General features: G+C 38.0%; 1 protein-coding gene across 8 annotated transcripts in view; it reads right to left on the reverse strand.

The window, feature by feature from the left end:
• Window positions 1-20,465, reverse strand: part of ELAVL2 (ELAV like RNA binding protein 2) — a 167,865-nt gene that overhangs the window by 14,734 nt on the left and 132,666 nt on the right. The gene's annotated exons all lie outside the window — the stretch shown is intronic.

A 20,465-nucleotide genomic window follows, 5' to 3' on the forward strand; every position in this document is an offset into this window, starting at 1 on the left:
CTGTATCATTTCTTAGGGTATTAAAGTTCCTCAGTTACCCATATAACTCCTTTTATTTGTAGCCAAATGCCTCTTCCAAGCTTCTCTGGGTACCCTAAAAATCTAGAATTCTTACATTAAATCCATAAACCCTAAACATACCCTTTCAGAACAAAAATCCTAACACAACCTCCCCCAAACCTACCCCCACCGGATGTCAAAGAAAATTATTGTTTGCTTTTACTACCATCAGTTGCCCCTCTCTAGGACTTTTGAGCCTTTCTTGGGTTTCAGAGGTACAGGCCACTCCACGACTCAGCACGAGGTTAAGGTAATACCTTTAGCTTTATTTCCTATATTTTTATCACTGATGTCAAGCATCTTGACCTTCTGGATTACAAAAACATGTCAGATCAGAAGTTTTTAACTTAGAATCCATGGGTCATATATCAGGGGATATATGAATTTGGAGAGGAAACAAAAATGTATCTAACTTTGCTTTCTTTTGCAACCCTATGGTTTTATTTTATATATTCAAAAACACAGGCTTCAAACTGCCAGATCATGATACATAAAGGGCTAAGTAGAGCCTCTTCTGTTAGATCAGTGTTTTCAATAAGCCTGCTAAAAGATAGAAGTTGTTTTCCTAGTTGTAAATGATAGATCAGGCCCCATCACTTTGAATGTCATATACATTGACACTAAGGTTTTTCTGCTATAGTTAAGCACATCCACACTGAGTCTCATGAGAATTTCCTGCCCTTTATCCCCACTGGCTTGATGCACAGTCTTTTGCAAAGTAAAATGTGATCAGGAGAGAGAGAGAGGGAAGGAGGGAGAGACAGAGAGAGACAGAGACAGAGAATGAGAATGTGTGTGTATTAATCCTTGCCCAGAGATGACAAAATGAACACACTTCTTCATTCAGAACACACAGCCAATTTATCATAACCTTTTGTCCCCTGTGTTTAAGTCAGTTCTTTAACCCTATCCTCTATCCTCCTTACAACCCATTAATTTAAAAAAAAATTTTTTTTAATGTGAAACATTGCTAAAAGCCTTTTTGAAAGTCTGAATTATGTCCATACACTTGTCTATGTGTTTATTTAACCTTCCAAAGAATTCTAAGAGATTAGTCAGGCATGATTTCCCCTTACAGGAAGAATTTTGCCTCTCCCTTCAATGGTTTAAGTATTTTGGTTGCTATTTGTTAGAAATTCTATCAAGACTCCCTATAAAACTCAGACTTGTCAGTCTGTAGTTCCCACCCCTTCTCTAGAGGCCTTCATAAGCACGGGAAACAATGGGGAATGATTATTTTCTGAAATGGTAGTCTTTTGAAATAGGTCATTTATTCTGATTAAAAGCTGCACAACTGAATTCCTAAAATATCTTTACTTATTCCTTAGACATCATAAGGACCATTTCTGAACTCCTCGAAACCAAATACTTGGTTAACAAAACAAGGATGCATAAGCCTAAGATAATCAAAGTCCATTGCCATTTTTGTTCCATATGAAATGGCATCTCTAGAGTCTCTACCAGGTATTCTGATTTACAACTGTCAACATTTTCTCCATGTTGTCAAACATATGAAAAGTGGTGGTGGGTTACAAGGAGCAGGAATAATTTCAAAACAGTATGCAGGGTTGTTAAATTTCCAGTCCTGAGGATTTAATAGAGAAGTAAAGATGCCTGGATTCTCTGAAGAATAACCTGGGAGGCTGCCAAACTGTACGGTATATCCCATCCCTTCCATATGGGTGACAGGTAGTTACAAATGGGATCTTATCTATATCAGTGGAGAATAATGTTGATACTTCCTTCATATGTGCTTGTTGCTTTTGAAGGCTTAGAAAAGCTGTTTCTCCTAAGTAGTCCAAACATTCCCTGAAATGTCCTAGTAGAATATAAGTTCCCTGAAGGGAAGTATTATTTCCATTTTTGTCTTTGCATCTCCAAAATCAGTACACAGTAGGCATGTAAAGCTTGCTATATTAAATCGTGTCACTTGCACAGAATCCATGTTTGCCCATAATTCATGGAGAGTTTGCTTCTTTAAAACAGATCAAGGCTTCATAAGAAGCTCCTGAGTTAAGCATTAAGGAATGGGAAGGACTTAGCATGAATAACAGCAATTTAAAAAGGAGAGGGCAAGAAATAGACAAAAAATGAAAAGTAGATCACTTTAGCTTGATTCTAGAAAACACAAAAAGGTGTACATCCAGACAGTAGGTTAGCATTTAAATCCTTTCATGGTCCAGCTCCACAATCAAGAATTTATTTTCTTCAGTAGGTGATGGGGGACTACTTAAAAATTCTGAGTAGATTACCGACTTAATCTCAGCGATATAGTAGAAATGATAGTCTTTAACTTCTGGTTCAACGCTCAAGAGGGAGAGTTAGACATTTTCCTCAGATTCTCACAATCTCTCAAACTATACTCTCAGAATGATGTGCAGTTCAACCCACAGGCTTTCACAAGAACTCTGCCTCCCACCCTTCCTGTGACATAGAAAACCAAAAGATAGAATCGTGTTCTGGGTGGAATTGCAATATTACAGCACTGTGATGTAACAGTACTCAGGTAGCGAATAGATGGAACTGGGACAGGATGTCAGGATATATGTGAATTTACCAGTCCTAAAGCAAAAAGGACTGGCATCCATCTGGAGCCAATTCTGTCCTCCTAGTATTCCTCTGGGGCCAAGACTGAGGTCAGTGAAAAGTGAATTGTCCAATTTGGGAGGATAGCTTTAAGGCTCAGGCCCTGGGGAAACAGCTTAGGAGAAAGAAAAAAGAGTTAAATACCTTGAGCACAAGTTGATACAACAACAGGGAATATACTACTAACCAAAGAGAAGATGGTAATAGGAAGACTATTCAGGCAGCTGTGTAGAAGACCTATGGGGAAAATATTATAACAGGCTAAGCAGGAAAGATTTGTTATTGACTCATGTTATGCCAAATTCTGATGAACCAGACTATAAACCCCTTGAAGGGCAGATTGTGTTTAATTCTTCCACATGTCCCCCCCACAGTGCCAGGCAAAGTGGCTTTTAAACAGTAATGGAAAAAAGTTGATATCTGCATAATATTTGAGTGGTCAGCACTTTATGCTTACTATTTTATTTTATTCCATTCGTAACAACTATGCAAGGTATATGTTGCAATCAAAAAATTAACGGGTAAGGAAACAAACTCATAGCCTGCCATAGTCAGTTAAGTAGTAAATCTGGGATTTGAGCCTAGGTTTCCTGATTCTAAATGCAGTTCTTTCCAATACACTACAGCTGCTTTAAAAAAAAATGTCTGCTGAATGATAACTAGAAATATCATAACAGAGTAAACCTCTTGTATGTTTTCCAGTGGTTGAGTGTCAGAGCATATTTCTTCAAGAATCATGTTCAGACTCAGACTAACACACACACACACACACACACACACACACAGGGAATGAACAGTTGGCCTTTTTTCCTCTTTTCTTTCTTAAAAAAAAATAATAAAGCCTTCTACTGCTATTTCCACAGGTGAATACTTAATGCCTAAAGATCAAGGTTATGAAATGTCAAAACTACTAAGCAAAGGCTCTAATTTGAGAAGCAGACAGAAAGTCTGCAATTTAAATATTTAAAGATGATCCAGGTAGTACAACACTGAACACCCTGCTACTCCAGAGACACCAATTTAAAAATCAGGTTTCCTGGAATTTTCCACTGCCCTAACAAGCTGCACAGTAAACAAAGACAAGTGATATTGGAATTACCTGGGAGAGGGAGGAGGGAGAGTTCCATGCAAATGAGCACTTTTACCTATAGCTTTTCAAATTGCTCTTCACAAATTTCAATGATCAAATGAGATTAGAATGGATGAGAAGAATAGGGATGAAAATAGATTTACCCATTATAATTATGTGTCTACAACCTAAGAATTGGAGGCTGGCTAACTGCAAATGAGATAGTATAGTTTCTGTAGCTGATATTTCCTCATCACCATCTAAAAATATGTAGCATGCTTAATGGGTGCTTCTACTGGCCTAAAGATCAACAGAAAGTATGCCCAGATCCATGTGGTTGCCCCATGGCCTCCCTCCCCCTTCTTAAATTCTGCAAAGCCTCTGAAAAAGCCAGTTAAACAGTATCTATGGTTACATCTCTATGAATAATAAAAGAACAACTTGACATGTCACTAGACATGAAATGTACTAGGTTTCCATTTCAGTTTGGGGGGAATCCTCTCACCTCAAGTGGGTGAGGTTCCATTTAAACTTGTCATTAGTTCCTTATATAAAAAAAAGTGTTCTTTTATGGTGGAAAGAGTGGAAGAGTCAGAGGATGTGGGTTCAGATCTCAACTTAGCTCGTGTGTAAATTTGGGCAAGAGAAGAAAGGAAAGGAAAAAGCCTTTATCAGGCCTATGTGCCAGGTACTGTGCTAAGCACTTTACAAACATTAATAAATAGCTAACACATTAGTTATATTATATCTAATAATTATAATAGCTAACACATAACATAAAGTGCCAAGCACTTCACAATTATCATCTTATTTGACCCTCACAACAACCCTAGGAGATAGGTGCTATTATTTTCATCCCTATTTTACAGATGAAGACACTGAGGCAAACAGAGGCTAAGAGACTTGCCCAGGGTCATAGAGCTAAGAGCTAGTAAGCGCCACCTGGTACTATAACAATAGCAGCTCCAAAACATTTCCCTTGCTAACCTGGCACTCTCCCACAATTACATACTTGGCATCAGTTAGGAAGAATGGATTAGAGTGAACAAAAAGCAAGTCACATCACCAGCTCTGATGCCTTTTCTCCTCTTCTGACATCCACACGCTACTTCCCTAGGCACAGCATCTCTGCTGGGCAGGCGTCAGCCTGGCTCCCTGTACCTGTTCCTCTCTGCAGCTGAGAGATCACAAGTCTAAAAGCAGCCTCCTGCCTCAATTCTCACCTGGTTTCTTAGAGAGTGTTTCCCTCACTAGCTGCTCTCTACGTCATCAGTTTTGATGAAAGAACTTCATACACCTTAAAAGTACATCTAGGTGCTGCAATGGATAGTGTGTGGAGCCTAGGGTCAGTCAGGAAGACTCGAGTTCATGCGTGACCTCAGACACATATAGCTGTGTGACCCTGCTGGGCAAATCATTTTGCCTCAGTCTGCCTCAGGTTCCTCCACTGTAAAATGAGAATAAAAGCACTTACCTCTAAGGTTGGTCGTGAGGATTAAATCAGGGAATATTTGTAAAATTCTTAGTATGTACTTAACTTATATCTGTTTGCTTCCTCTCCCACCCTTTTTTAAATACTGTACTTCACTTAAGAACTTAATAGCACTTTGCCTATTATCTACTCCCTTTTCAGTTGGGAATTGATTGAAGGAGCCCTGATCATCATTTCCCCTATAAATATTTTTCTAATCATATGCTTTTCAATACATTACAGATAGCTTGGGTTTCTTCCTTATTCATATCTCAGATCATTAGACATTTATGTCAGACACTGTATTTGGAAAGTTCCCTACTATCCCTTTTAAATTTTACTGGCAGACCACTGTAAGTCGTGTCCCAATCTTCTGGAGCTCCTAATATTTCCTCTAAAGATTTACGAAGATTAAAGGAAATTATTTCAGTGGACGTTCATGCTTAATCATTCAAGTTGATCACATTAAAACATTACAAAGATGTCTAATTTAAGTCCTCAAATTGTGAGGTCTTTCCCTCTCCAAAGATAATGTGATTGTTAGCATCATTATAAGTAGATAGAATTTAAGCCTGAAGGAATAAGAATAATCTAGTCCAAGACCCTCATTTTTAAAATGAAGAAACCAGTGTCAGACTGGTTGGTGAATTATCCATAGCTCATTTGGAAAAGAATGGGACTAAAAAATCCACCATACCTTTTATCCTCCACAAACACAAGGTTTTAAGTACAAACTTTCAAGAATGCAAATGACACAATACTAAAAGCCCAATGATTTGGACAACGAGAAGCCTCAAAGATAAAGCAAAAAAGGAAGATCTTTAATTGGTAAAAAAAAGAGGACATTTTTAAAACTACAAAATCAGTTCAGAAATACTCAAATGACCTAGCCATGTCATTAAATTGTAATGTTAACCTTCACAAATTGAAGCCTAAATTTATTTAAGGTTTTATCAAATGAAAAATTTATAACAACTTGCATTTCTATAAAAAGCACAAAATACTTCCCTACCACCACCTCTAAGGTAGACAGGGAAAGGGATAAAGAGACTAAAATTGTCATTGCAATGGCACAGAAAGGGTACTCTAGGGTGAGGAAACTCTCAACCCATGCAAATCAGTGTCTTCTCTGAAAGCAGTAATCTTAGAGGACAGCCTAAACCACTGAGAGGTCACTCAACCAGTGGCTATCAGAGGCAGAAAGTGAATAAACTCAGTTCCTCCTGGCTTTAAGACTAGCTATCTGTCCTCTCTCTGCATGCTGTCTCTCACCATAGGTTATTACAAGCTTTATCATCCCCATTTCACCAAGGTTGAAACCCAAAGCTGTGCCCAGGTTCATACAGTGCTTTTACCTACATGCCACACAGAATTCACAACTAAATGCCCAAATCAGGCTTCCTAACTACCGATTTAAATGGATTTGATTAAACCAAGGCCCTGAGTCTTCACCATGAAAAAAGCCAAAACTTTGGTATACAAAGTTCTCTGTCTATTTTTATTCTTTACAAAGAACATAGTGTTTAAGAGAGTACACAAGAGAGGAAAAAAAGAAGTCAGCAACACCGTGCTATTCTTCAATAATCCAAAAATGACACTTTCCAGTCTAGCTTCTATTCCAAAAGGTACAGATTTCTGACCTAAATTGCCAGGAAGCAAAGGACAGAATTTCAAAATGAAAATGCAATAGTAGCATTACCTAACTCAATTATGAACAATGATTTCTTGAATTTAGGGGCAAAATTGCAATATTATACTTAAGGGGAAAAAACAACCTACACATCCCAGGAATAAGCTGCTTTAAAGTAAAGAGAACCTTTAAAATCTGAGGCTTTTTTCATCAAATATGAATACAAAAACTCAATGGGAGGAGGGGAATGGGGGGTGGAGGAGAGGGAAGGAAGGTAAATTTTTTCTCTTAAGGCAACAAAGCAACTAGAGAATGACAAATTGGATTTTCTTCTTCACAAGTCATAGACTTAGCCACTACAAAACCATACTGAGTGGTGTTTATTAAATGCTGCCTTACACAGCATCATCCATGTGTAGCTATTAAATGAGAGTTGAAATAGACTGTGCCCTAATAGACATCTTTTTATTAAAGCATTGCGGTTGGCAGTTCATTTCTGTCAAACCAGTCGAGGGATTTCAACTTCCCTGTGTTTTTGTTTGTTGGTGTTTAGTTTTGGTACTCAGAGGGGTCAAGCACACAATTATGGATAAGAAAACAGGTGATTCAGAATAACATAGCAAATATTTTCTTAAACTGCAACATGGAAAGATCAGTCACCTTTCTTGCATTCCTAGAACGCACTAGAATTTAAAATCATTCTGAGGTTTGAAAAATAGTCTAATTATTGAGATTTTTAAAAGTTAAATTCATCTCAAATCTGTTAAATGTTTACCTACACTTCCCTACATACACTTCAAAATGATGCATTTATACTCCCCTTCAAAACATCAGTTTACAATCCCTATGGCAGAAGTGGGCAGTGAGTTGCTATGGCTAAAAAAAAGGCTAACTTCATTGCCTATATTCTGGAGCATATCCTTTGTGAATTTGGCTAGGCTGGGTCCTCAGATGTAATATCCTCCCAACACCCCAACCCCCACCCCCTCCCTGCCAAACCTACTGGGTGGGTTGTGCTCAAAACTCTTCTTGTTAAGACCAGAAGAACTTGTGCTCTACTGGAAAAACCTTCAAGAACTCCAGGTCACCTGAACCACATGGAAGTACCAATGCAGAACTTTGGAGGGGATTATTTTATTATTTTAGAAAATAATTAAGCCCAACTGGTCAAAGACAAAAATAAAGCTGAACACAAACTATAGTCACAGAAGAGTGTTTTTCTTCCTTCCTTATGAAGTCATTTCAAAAACCAAGGCACTCCTTTCTCAACATGGAAAATTCATTCAATCCCCATATTCAAGAGAAGGGTTAAATAGTTTAAAAAAACACATAGCATAAAGTATATGGACTTCCTCTGACCTAAACAGCCTAGTGCCAAAAATAAAGCAAAAAAACCAAAGATAGTGGTTGTGGTTTTTGATGGACGTTTGACTCCTGTAATACCTCAAAAGAAACTTGTCAGAGTATTATGTCATGGAGCCAACCATGGTGAACTAACCATCTCTCCTGGAGAATGATGGAGATAGAAGGCAGGTGATAGAGAATAGTAAACAGGAAAAAGTATTTCCAAAAGGAATAGTTAATAAATGTGTTTTTCATATCTATAGTGCTTAAAATTCCAAACTGTGGATAATTTGTAGAGATGTTGTAAGTTGAAGGGATATCATGCAGTCCAACCACATTTTGCTGGTGAGCAAATTATAGCTAGGTGACTTGTCTCAGGTCACACTGTAAATTAAGGACAAGGCGGGACAATCCAGGTCTCCTAGTTCCAAATCTAGCATTCCTCCCAATGCTTTGAGGTCTCACATAAATAAAACCAGATGTGCAGTAAGATTTAATATCCTCTCCAAGCAAACAGTAATTCACAATACTTGTTTAATACTAGATTATAAACTCTTCTACAAAACTGTGAACTCCTGAGAGAAAGGGACCATGTCAATCACCTTTGTATTCCCCACAGTACCTCACAAATAGTAAAGAGGGATTCATTCAAGTATTTGCTGAATAAGTTTACAGCAACTATGTCCTAGAACAAACTGTGACTACAGAAGGAACCACTTCAGCAGAATTATTAAAGGTTATTCTTGTTTGCTCAAAGAATCTGATGTTATATCCTTTAAAATCTATAATGCATGAAGTATCATATAAAATAGAAAAACAAATTAAAGTGCATTGGGTTGGAGTTGGAAAAAATGGGTTCTAGGTAGGTCATCCGTAACTAGTTAAAAGTAGAAGTGATTTTTCCTCTCTTATTCTCAGCTTCCTCATCTGTAAAATGGATGACTAGATTATTTCCAATGTCACTTTAAACTGATATTTGCTATTTTAGGATCCTGCCAAATCTTAGGGGGTTATTTTAATTTTGAAAGAAAAGAACTCTTATAAAGCAGTTACTGAAATAGTAACAGAAAAGATCATAAGAAGAATTCATGAACAATACCCAAGGATTGTTTTATAATTTCAGTATCAATGCACTCACTTAAAATCAAATTCTTAATCTAAAGAAAGCACTCTTGAGTGCTCTACCTAATACTGATTAGAATTAAAAACCAAATTTAGTCAGTATTGATAATATTGAGATTATATGACAAAAACTATTTTAAGGCCTAAAAAACTTAAAGTCTAACTCTTTCATTCACTGCCTCTACTCCATAGCCCCTATTTACTCCTGAACTCTGGGCAGTCCAGCTTTCTTCTCCAACATTCTACTGAAAACACTATTTTCAATGACTCTAACGGCTCATGGTTGCCAAATCTGTTGCTCTTTTCTCAGTCCTCATCCTTCTCCATTCAGTAGCATTAAGGCACTATTAACCTGTAGCTCCCAGGACCACACACTCTATTTTCCTCCTAACTACTCCTTCTTGGTCTCCTTTGTGAGCTCCTCCCCATTCTCTCTTTAGTGGAAGTATCTGCCTTGGCTCTATCCTTAGTGTTTTTTTCTTTTGCTTTAATACTTTTAACTTGATTGATTTCTTCCTTTCCCATGCCTTTATTTATCATTTCTAGGAAAACAACTCCCAGTTCTCTCCCTATATTGACAAGAGGCATAAGAGACAGTAGTAGGTTGTCCTTATAGTCAAGAGGGCCTGAATTCAAATCAATCTCTGGCTTACAACGGGAGGAGAGAACAGAACAGAGGGTGGAAGGGGGGAAGAGGAGTGAACAAAAATCTCTATCAGTACATCATGGTGAATTCAAGTACTTAAATACTTTCTACCAGTTAACTGCTTTAAAAAATCCTTAGTAAGCACAGTTATTAAGAAAGCTAGTCAAGGTATAGCAAATAGAAAGTCAGCTTCACAGGTAGGAATGAATGAATGAGCATTTACTATGTGTAAAGCACTGTGCTAGAGCTGAGGATAGGAATAGACAAAAAGAAGGTAGTTTTTGCTCCAAAAGAGCTCACATTCTAATGTGGTCTTTGGGGTACAGCAGCAAAGGAGATGGTAATGCACCTTCTTAAATGTCACTTGCACTGATAAAACAATATTCATTCCTGATGCTGACCATTTGACAATACTAAGGACTTTGGTGTTAAGTACTTTTTCTACAGACAGAATCTTTAGTAGCTGTGACTGCTGAGAAGTTAGTTCCCAAGTCTCATCTCTGCAAGGGTTTCTCTCCCTTAATGACTGTAGAGTCTAGGATAAAAGCAGGGCCAGGGGTCTAGGTGGAGCACTGCTATTGACAGATAACTGGGCTCAGGGTTCTGGACTGTCTCCACCTGGGACTGAGGTGGTGGTCAAAATAGCAGTTTGACTAGCCCAGCACATATTGTCTCCTCTACCTCCTTCAGGGTGTCTTACTGCATTAGTCAGACTGGCTCCCTGCCCCACTGATGCCAAATTGATTGGTTCTAGTAAAGCCTAGAACTATATTTCTGTTCCCCAAGGACTAGGCTGGCTAAATCAAATAGGTTCATCACCAGGTTAGCTTCAGGGTGATGAAATTTTCAAGCAACAGAACTCAAATTCCATGTATTAAGTCACAGAGAGACTAAAATCCCTAACATACAAGATAAGGAAATTACATATACTTAAAATAAAGTCACAAATAAACTCACATTTCTAAAGCACTTTGAAGCCTACAGAGCACTCTCTCTATCCTGCCTTTTTTGCTTCTCACAACCCTTTGAAATAAGTATAATATTATTATTCCCATTTTGCAGATAAGGAAACCAAAGCTTTCGAAAGGATTCTAACTCAAATTGTCCTAATTCCCATGGGAGTCCAGAACCCCATTCAATAAACCATTCTAAGAGAATCCCTATCATTGCCTAGGGTTTCAAAAACATTTTTTTATTTATACATTTTAAAATCATTTTTATGTGTATCTAACTTTAGACATTTTCCCTAATGTGAGCAATAAGACACATATACTAAAATTATCTGATTAGAATGTTAAGATAAAGTAGATAAAAAGACATTAGAATGCTCATTTGAACTTTTAAAAATGTCTTAATATATTTTAAGTAATGTTATGTCATTATTCTAACTCCACAGTGAGAGAGGCAGTACACTGTACTTGGCCTGAGCTAAAACCAATAGAGAGTTTCTAGAATTCCTACACAAGCGAACTCACAGTGACAAGGTTGAGGGGTGCTCGGGACCCCACAACAGTAATAGATTATTATTACTTCCACTCCTACTGAACTCCAAGACTAATAGCCTTGGTAGATAGCCTACAAAAGTGATATCAAACTCGAGGACCTCTTGCCCCTTACTCCCTAGTTCTGACCATACCAAAATAAAATATAATTGGGAAACGACACAAATAACATTAATTATGTGGCCTGTAAGGATTGTTTCTATTTGAGTTTGGCGACCCCTGGCCTACAGTGCCAGTGGTGTCCAAAAACAAAAAGTAAGAATTAATGTTATAAACATCCTTAACCAAAATCAAAATACAAAGTATACTTAATTCTCCAAAGAAAGGAGAACCAGTAGCTAGATCAGGAGCCTGCAGGCTTAAGACCATGTCTTCTAGGTCTTTGGGTGTGGCCTTTTGACCTAGTTCAAGTTTTACAGAACAATCCTTTTATTAAGTGGATTTATTCTGTTAAGTTTGGATTCAAAGCTCTACACTTTTTTTGCCTCGGGGCTACAGGCTCCCACCCCTGAGCTTATAGGAATTTTGGTGAACAAACTAACAGTGAGGAAATCTTTTTATCAGTTATGTGAGGAGAAAATTGAAGCTTTGTTTGGAGAAAATTTAAACTTTGTTTATCACTTACCAGATTTAGAGAAGGGGGTAGTTAGAGCAAGGGCTTTTAACCCGGAGAAAATGTATTTCTAACTTTTGCATGCACATGCATGTATATAGATAACTATTTCAAGATAATTTATTTCCATTGTAATACTATGTATTTTATTTTATTCATTTCTGAGAGGCGATGTTTAGGTTTTAGACTCCCCAGAAGGATCTATGACCAAAATAAAAGAAAATGAGGGAAAAAAAAACTATCAAGAACCCCTGAGTGAAAAAAAGAACAGTTAATTTCAGGAAGACATCTTCACTCAGGTTATGTACCTAAATAATGTTCTTCTCTCTGAATTAATTATGAAAAAAAAAACCTAACTTCAGCTACATCTTTGTATTTAACTACAGCCATACTGTTTCACAATTACTATAAAATAGAAGTTGAACTGGTTGGCAGGGAAGGTCTTTCCTTATTCAGCAGGTGAAAGAGCTCTTTAGATCAGAACCTCTTGCCAAAGAGGTGACCAACATGTCTGACAGATATGACTAAAATATAAACTAAGTTGTTTTCTTCTACAAAAATCTTCCACAATTTATCAAGATAGAGTAAGAGTATGTCTACATAACATGGGGTGAAATGCTGGTGTTTAGAAACAGGGCAGGGACTACAGTGTGGTAGTAGAAGTACTTGGTTTGGGAGCCCAAGGACCTGCATTCAAATTCTTCCCCTATCACGTGTGACTTTGAGATCTTGTTCTAAACATAACCTCTCTGGGCCTGAGCTTCCTCACCTGTAAAATTGGGAGGGGGGTTTTGGGACTAGATGGCTACTAGGATCCCTTCCAGGTCTAAAATATTCTCATAATGCTTAAAGATGTTTAGGCGCTCCTAGGGGGAGATATTCAAAGAACAAGAAGACCTGAGTTCAAAACCTGTCTCTGATACACTAAATGTGTGACCTGAGCAACTCACTTAACCCTTCTCTGACTCAGATCCCTCATCAACAAAATGAGAGCAAAAAAACAAAAACAAAACGAAACAACACCTATCTCCCAGGACTGTTGTGAGGATAAAATGAGACAATATTTGTAAAGTGTTTTGCAAACTTTAAAGCAGTATGTCAATGCTAGCTATTATTACTGATATAATCTTAACCTCGGCAAGCATGGCAAATAAAAAGAGCCTAAGCCAACATTCCCCATCTGGACATAGCTTTAACTGGGGAGAAAACATACAAAAGAAAGGGGAAAAATAAATAAGCAACGAAGAGTGATTCCTATTCTACTGCCAGATCTTCAATAGGTAGTTGTATGACCTTGGGAGTGTGGAGGAAGAGAGAGTTTAAGAATATCTTTGTAGGCATGGGTTTCCTCTGAGATCTCTAATCCTCCCCTTTCCAAATGTAATGTCCCATTGCTTTATCTTATTATAGGCAAACCATAACATATCAGGGTGTAATGCTTTTGGTGGACTTGATCTGAATCTGATATACAGTGCTAAAAAATCATCAAAATTCCCAAGTCAACAGGACAAGATCCTAGAATCGCTCGTTAAAAGCCATACTTCCTTCAAAGCACAGGATGGGAATTTCTTTTTAGCCCTCAATCTGTATCCTTGTTGAGTGTTTTGGGAATGAAGTAACTATGCTGAAACAGAGATAAGAACAGAGGATTTAAAACAACAAAACAAAAAACTATTTACAATTATCAATCCATTTCCTATAACAATTTACAATTACAGTGGTTTGTCTCTGGCACTCCTAATAGTAGCTTGTGCTATTCCCTTCCCTCCTGTAACTTTTATGAATTAAAGAAAAAAATTATAAAGGAGTTAAGAGTTTAATCCTAAAAACAACTAATAAAACTTTAAAGGAAAACTTACATATTTAGATAGGGACCTGTCATTATAAAATTTATATCTAACACTGTTATTGCAAAGAAAGAAAAGCCTAAAACTTCTTAGCTGTTTTCTAAGCTTCAAACCTATCATTTTTTTCCTCTCAACTCAGAGAGGCAGAATAAGATAACCTGATAAGGTGTGTTTCAATGAAATAATTTGCAAAAATGCCTTTAAAAGTACTTTCAAAAACAATCTTCTCCTACCAAATATGACAAGACATTTGAGCTTAAATCCTCCCCCTCCAAACAAAGCTAACAAAAATAATTGCTGTACTCCTAAAGACCTTGTGACAGGTAGAAAGATTTTACCTGTAAGAAGGGGTTTATAATGGAAACATTGTTAACTATAGCACAGCTAAGAGATCATATAATTATCATTTATATAACCACTACAGAAATTTAAGGGTTGGGGGAGGAGAGTGTAGGGAAAGAGAAAACCACCCTTACCCTTTGTTCTAAGACAAGCCCTGCTAGTGCTTTAGCTTTACTGAAGCACCTCACTTTATCTTGAGAATCCAGTCCTGAGGTATTTAATTACCCTGTCAAGAGCACTAAATGGTCTGGCACCATGCCCTTTCCCTCAATCTCTGCTGATTGATAGCATCAATAAAATGCACTTGCTTTAATTAAACCTCCAAATAGGATCCCCTTTTGCCACTTGCTAGATCAATGTTCTTTAATGCCATAAGAATGAAGTACAAAGGTGAGGGGGTGGGGGTGGGGAGGGTTCCCCTTCCCCCTCACCTTCACAGTTCATCTTCTTCGCTGCTGGGTGAAGGCATTTTTACACAATAAATACATATCTCACTGTTCTCTGGAGACACTGGTTAATGGAAAAGATCACTGTTATGAAAAAGCTGCAAGCTAGGAGAGATTCCTTACTATTAATACATCTCACGAATATGAGAGTAGGACAGGTACATTCAAAGCAATTTGGCTGAAATCACAGCCATCATTGCCTCGCCTAAAAGAGACAAAAATTACATTAAGGAACACTAAGTCTAAATTAAACCTGTGTATTGCTGGCTTTTCCAATATGCTGCGTGTATAGAAAAATCTGTTGCAAATGTATTTGGGGCGTAGTAATCAAAGGGCTCCTATAGCACACAATAAATTCATATTTATCTAGATGGCTAAAATAAGTTAGAGGTGGTTTGTTTAGGGGGAGAGGTGTACATTTATTATACATTTGGGACAAGTGTAAATTAAAAACATAATCACCAGGGATTTTGTTTAGAACAACATGAAGGGAATGAGTCTCTTATATCTTCTGAAATATTTTAATATTTACAGTGGGGAAAGGAGGGAAAGGAACATGCTAGATGGGATCCAACAAAGATACCAAAACACCTTCTCAACCAAATATGTTCAAAACAGTATGAATATTGAGAATTTAATTTCAATATAGTTCTCTGAATTTCAACTTAATCCAAAGATTAAGGACCTACTGTTTCAAGGTAGTGGGTGAAAATACAAGGTTTCTGCAAGCTATAGCTTCCACCATAAAGTCTAAAAGCGATTCATGATTCTTATGAACAGGTAATTACAACATGCAGTTAATAGATAGATATGCCTATTCCCCAGCAATTCAGGATTAATGGAAATGTATTTTATATATAATTTATATGTGATTTTGCACAAGTCACTTCTGGTCTCTGGGTTTCACATATTTCATATATCCCTGATTTGTACCTCCTCTGCATCTTAAGAGTACTAGAGAAATTCGTGAAGTATTGAAAAGTTGAGGAACCTGTCCAGGATCACAGAGTCAGCATAAATCAGTCAGTACCTGCACCCAGAGCTTCCTGGCTCTGAAGTGACCTTTATTCATTATACCATGCTGCCCTTTTTCCCCATGGTGGGGCACCCTCACGATTGCGTATGGGGTGTTTGTGTATGTATACACACACAGACATTTGACGATCTGTAGTTAAGCTGGCCTTTCTTTTTATCGTAGCAGTTATAATTATTAGTGTCAAAGAAGTTAAACAGATTTAAAAAAAGTGATTTTGAACCCCAGTTTCTGACTTCAAACTTAATATGGTCTTTCTCAACACACAACTGAAAGAGGAGACTTTTAAGGGACATTTAGAACCGGTTAAATATCCATGCCCTCTAAAAAGGCCTAAGATGTAAGCAAAAGTGACATTTACCACAACAGTCTCTTGTAGACTAGAAGCAAATACTGTAGAAGCTATACCCCCTCTTTTCTCTCTCTGATTAGACTGTGAGCTTCTTTTAAGCAAACTCATTTTCTATTCCCTCAGGGCTTGACACACACACAGCATACACTTAAATGCTTTTCCAATTCATTCAGTGAAGGCAAGGAGAGGCACTGTGGTATACATAATATAATGAGCACTACAGGCCTGGGAAGTCCATAAGTTCAAATCCCAGGTTTCACTGTTTGACTTTGAGTAGGTCACACATTAGTCCTCACTCTCTTTGATCTGTAAAATGAGGGGAGTTGGGTGGGCTATAGACCTTAAGTTCCCTTTCAGCCCTACATCCGATTACTATCATTTTTTATCTTGTTAGCAACAACACAAATCACTGTACACAGACTGTGGTTTGGTTCTGTTTGTCCTTTGTTTTTTCTAAGAGGGCCATGACATCAGGGAAATGATGACAAGACTAGCAGCTGACTTGAAATTGAGCGAAGGGGTGTGCAAGGTCACCAGCCTCACTCTCTCCTCCAGAGCCATCTGGGTCCAGTGGCCACATACTCATCAGGATGATTGGAGATGGCCCGGGGACTGGAGATGGCCCGGGATGCAGTGGGAGACCCTGGCCCTTTTAGGCTAAGGCCTTTTCTGGTTGTCATTTTGAGTGAGGTAATGCCCATTCAGTGAAGAGTTGTCTTAAAGAAATGAGTTAAGGGATGGTCCCTTTAATTAGAAAAGGAAAATAAAGCCAAGTCTGGAGGTGAAGACCCTCAGCATTGCTGTTCCAAAGAGAAAGTTACCGCCGACATTCACCATAAACCAGGAGGGCCCAAAATACAGCCATGAAGTGGAGTTTGGGCAGGAACCTATTGTAGTCCAATCCATGAGCTTCAGAGTGAACTGAGTTTAAGGGAGAGGGAAAAAGAGAGGGAGAAAAGGAGGAAGGAAGAGAGGGGGTGGAGGAGGGAAGAAAGAGAGCTTTTTTAGAGAAGAAAATAAAGTTAACTTGAGGTTTCCTGGCTAGATTTTTCTTTCTTAAAACCTTAAGCCCAGTTCACTCTGAAGGTCATAGAATGGACACAATAGGTCCCTCCCCAAGCTCCACATAATGGCTGTATTTTAGGCCCTCCTGGATTACAGTGAATGTACGGTGGTAACTTGTTTCTCTTTGGAATGGCAACACTGAGGATATTCCCCCTCCCAGCTTGATTTTTTTTTTCCCTTTTTATTTCTAATTAAAAAGGGCCATCCCTTGACTCACTTCCTTAAGACAACTCTTCACTGAATGAGCATTACCTCACTCAAAATGACAACCAGGAAATGCCTTAGCCCAAAAGGGCCAAGGTCTCCTACTGCATCCTGGGCCACCTCCAGACGTCCTGATGAATATGTGGTCACTGGACCCAGATGGCTCTGGAGGAAAAAGTAAGGCTGGTGACCTTGCACAGCCCTCCCTCATTCATATCAAAGTCAACTGCAAGTCATATCATCATTTCTCTGATGTCATGGTCCTCTTAGAAAGTGAAGGACAAACACAACCTGTAAATAGACTGAGCTGCCTGAATGGGTACCCAGTCAGTTGGGTAATTCAGCTTGTCCTTGCCCTCTTTCTCTCCTTCTCCTCTCCAAAGGAAGGTAAATTTTGATGGCCAGAAGCTGCTCAGTTAACTTTGGGATTACTGGCTAGATTTCTTTTCTTTGTACACAGATAATAAACCAAAGAACTTGTGATTCAATCAGTATAGGGAACCTCAGGTGGTAACCCTATTCTGTAGAAAAGTTAAGTACTAGGGAGGTGCCTGACATATACAGGGGTTAAGTCACTCGTCCAGGGTTTCTCAGCTATTAAGTGTGCAAGGAAGTCTAAGGCCAGCCAAGTCTTTCCAAAGGATATCCTGTCTCTATGTCTCACACATAGCAAGCATTTTATAGATAATTAATGCATTCAATTTCCTGTTATTTGGGCAAGAACAATTAGTATAGATTCAAGACTGGTCCATTTTTCTGGTCCTTTTTTCAAAGATTGACCATTACCACAAATACCATGTCCTAGTTCAGGTTTGATCTGTTCTGGTGGAAATGGAATATTTAAGACTGTTGCTTTTACTGAAGGACAGAAACACCCAACAACAATAACTCACTGAGCAAAGTTTCCCTTTGACTCCCATTAGCTACAAAGCCAGTAATCCTTGGTTTGGGGAATAGTTGTCCTTAAATTAAACCTCAAGAGTTCTTTAGAAGAAGGTAGGGTAACCTCTATTTGTTCCTCAGAGAAGCCTCTGCCCTCCATATTGGAGCTAGATGGCCTAACAATTTACTTTAGACCATTCCATACCCACCAAGGCAAGTTCTTTATTAGCTGCTACCTACCATACATTTGCACAGTGTTCAAAATATTCAAGTTAGTTCAAAAGTCCACTACACATCAGAATTTAAAACAAAAATTGCGAATGAATTTCAACTTCACAGATAATACAAAACTTTCCTTTTCTGCCTCATTTCTGCCCTTTCACCCCTTCTAAACATTCCTCATTTAGCATGCCTGGAACATCAACAAGAAACGAAAACCCTTCAGTTCAACTGGCTGTAAACACTGATGACAAAGATATGATATAATCCAAGACACCAAAAGCTAAGGCATCATAATTGCATTTTCAGCAATTTCAGTCCCTAGGCAACTGGATAATAAAAAAGTGTCTAAACTAAGTTTCCTGTGAATTTGGTAGTAATTAATTAAATAATTCAAAATCTCAATCATTTTCTCCAAATTTCATAGATTTCTTCCTCCCATTTGGTCTTTTACATACAATTTCCCCATATATGATGAATCATAAGTTTAAAAAAAAATTCTAAACTTATTGATTTTTTAAGAGGACGAAGAACATCATAGAGTATTCTGTAGAAAGACATCATAGAGTGGTGTCTTGCCTTTCCAATGAATTGGATTTAAGGTAGGCAGACCTGCACAATATCATCAGCCTCACTCTTCCAGAGTCGTCAAGGTCTAGTTGCAAGGCAAAATCAGGACAACTGGAAATGGCCAAGTACGCAGTTGGCTTCAGCTGACTTCATGGCCATTGGAATAAATTGTTCTCAACTGCCCATTTTGTCTAGGGAAGTCTTCACATGTGTGGGGTAGATATTCCCCTGTCACTAACACAGACACTAAATAAAGAGTATCTTCAAACACAAAAGAGAGAACTAAAAAGGATTCATACGAAATTTAAATCTTTATTTAATACCACTTTCTTCTGAAAGTGTACAGAGTATCCCCAAATTACCCTGTATAATTCTATGTTACTTTCAGTACTGTCTGGCTTGTCTGTGCTTCCTTTGGAACTTCCTTCTCTTCTCTACTTTTCTTTTAATGTTATAGTGCCTCCCAAATGCAAAAGTAATTAATGCCTCATGATCTAGGTTAACTTTCAAAACCCCTGGCTTGTGAGGGGGAAAGATATCCTCTGAGTATTTCCAAACAGTGATGCAGGTGTTGTATGTTCAAGCTTGAAGATATGAATTTTTCAGCAATTTCGTATCTTTCAGGCTCTCTGTCCAAAGTCTCTTTAGAAGAGTTATAATAAGGAATCATAACAATATATAGCCTCTGAACTTTAAACTCACAAAATTACTCCAGTGATTAGTTGGGTTTTTGCTACATTATTTAACTGTACATCTGTTTACTTCTTTTTGGTCAACTTTCTGACTTTCAGTTTATCCATTCTCTCAACAGCCTATTAGCAAATAAAGAGTGACTAGAAATTCAAATACCTAAGCCAAGAACAATGGCAAATGCCTATAATTTCTCAAGTTTAGGTGTTCTGACCTACAAGTAAGGCTAAGTCTATTAGGTGTCAACACTAACTACTAAACCAAATGGTAAACTTATGGGAGTAGAGAGCCACTAGGCTGCTAAAATAGGGGCAAATTGTATCAGGTCAGAAATGGAAGTCAAGGAGGAGATGTTAGAAGAGAGGGCAGATTGGGGCAAGGGATAGTCAGAAACACTTTTGAAAAGGGATGGGGTCAAAGGAGAGAACAGAATAAATGGGGAGCAGGATAGGATGGAGGGAAATATAGTTAAGTCTTTCACCACAGGACTATTATGGAAGTGTTGTGTATAATTACACATGTATTACTTATATTGAATTGCTTCTTCTCAATGAGGGTGGATGGGGAGGAAAGAAAGGAGAGAATCTGGAACTCAAAGTTTTAAAAACAAATGTTAAAAATTGCTTTTACATGCAACTGAGAAATAAGACATACAGGCAATGGGGTATAGAAATCTATCTTGCCCTACAAGAAAGTAGTGGGGAAGGGGATAAGGGGGAGTAGGTGATAGAAGGGAAGGCAGAATGAGGAAAGGGGTTATCGGAAAATATGC

The sequence above is a fragment of the Notamacropus eugenii genome, chromosome 1 (genome assembly GCF_028372415.1).
Source record: "Notamacropus eugenii isolate mMacEug1 chromosome 1, mMacEug1.pri_v2, whole genome shotgun sequence".
Taxonomy (NCBI): domain Eukaryota; kingdom Metazoa; phylum Chordata; class Mammalia; order Diprotodontia; family Macropodidae; genus Notamacropus; species Notamacropus eugenii.